Source organism: Pteropus alecto, unplaced genomic scaffold (genome assembly GCF_000325575.1).
Source record: "Pteropus alecto unplaced genomic scaffold, ASM32557v1 scaffold196, whole genome shotgun sequence".
NCBI lineage: Eukaryota > Metazoa > Chordata > Mammalia > Chiroptera > Pteropodidae > Pteropus > Pteropus alecto.
The window spans coordinates 2,479,583-2,481,160 of record NW_006439717.1 but is presented as its reverse complement, the minus strand read 5'-3'; positions in this window follow the sequence as shown (position 1 = coordinate 2,481,160).

Genomic DNA, 1,578 nt, shown 5'->3' with positions numbered 1-1,578 from the left:
TCAGCTTACAATGTCTCCACTTCCGTGTGGTCCTTATTATGGTGCTGTACAGATTACAAAGCACTTTCACAAATATTATCTTATTTAGTTTAATAAGCACAACCACCCTGTGAAATAGATTTTATTACCTTCATTTTCTACGCTAGGAAACCGGGCTCTATTAAGGGGGAAATATTTGATTTAAATGCGGTTTTCCAACTGGAAATCCAGTGTAATTTCAACAGGCCGGAGCTCACCATGTATGAAGGATTGTGATGGAAACAGGTGTTAGGTGCCTCAGACATTCCTGTGTTCCTTCCTCCACCCCCTGACTTGTTGCTCCTCTAATCTCAGCTCTTTTACACCCCTCATTCTTTGTGCTACTGCTCGCACACATCAGCCACATTCAGGCCTCAGCTCCTGCAATTCTCCTTCCCAAATAGCGACACGGGTCATTCACTCACTTCCTTCAGGTGTCTGCTCAAATATTACCTCATCAGAGAGATCATCCCTGGAAACCCTAGGGACACTAGTGGTTCTCACTACTCCCTCTCTCCTTTAGCACCGTGCACCAAGGATGGGGCGAAGTGCTCTCAGGCACAGACCGACGATAAGAAAGCAGACTAAAACTCAGTCTGCTTTTTATGATCATCACACACCAGCAATTCTAAACGACATTGGCGATGGAATACCTTTCTGAGAAAAAAACAAAAACAAACTAAGTTCTAAGCGATTGCTGTGATGTCTTTTGAGTTATAAAAATCTGTATGTTGACTTGAAATGAGTACATTATTACTTATTCTTTAACAAACATGGTGTTCTACTTGGAAGTTAACTAAGAGAACTCTAAGCTACACAGTTGGCCCCTGACACGAGTAGACAGAGCTATACAGGTTTGTTTGTAAGTACTACAGTAGTCAGAGTCGTTTGAGCTTGCTTTGGGTGTAGTCGGCAATGCCAACCCCTGTGGTATAGACATATCCCCATGTAAAGATCAGCTATGGGCAGCGATAAACTGACAAATTTAGCTACCATAGCCCCTCTTATCTGAGGGTTTGCATTCCATGGTTTGGCTTTCTGCAGTTTCAGTTATTCATGGTCAACTGTGGTCTGAAAATATTAAACGGAAAATTCAAAAAATAAATTGCATGCCTCTCTGGGTAACAAGATAAAGTCTCATGCCATCCTGCTTTGTCCCACTCGAGATGTGAATTATCCCTTTGTCCAGTGTGTCCATGCTATGTACCCTCTTCACCCAGTAGTCACTTAGCAGCCTTCTGGATTATCAGATCAGCTGTTGAGGTATTACAGTGCTTGTGTTCAAGTAACATTTCTAAAACTTTTATATTTTATATTGCTTAATCGTTCTATTTTATTATTAGTTATTGTTGTTAATCTCTTACTGAGACTAATTTATGAATTCAACTTTATCATAGGTATGTATGTATAGGAAAAACATAGTATATACAGAGTTCAGTACTATTCTCAGTTTCAGGAATCCACTGGAGATCTTGGGACGTGTTTTCCATGGATAAGGGAGACTACCATTTATATTCTATTGAACATAAGTATGCAAAAAAGACCCATTTCGATGAAGCC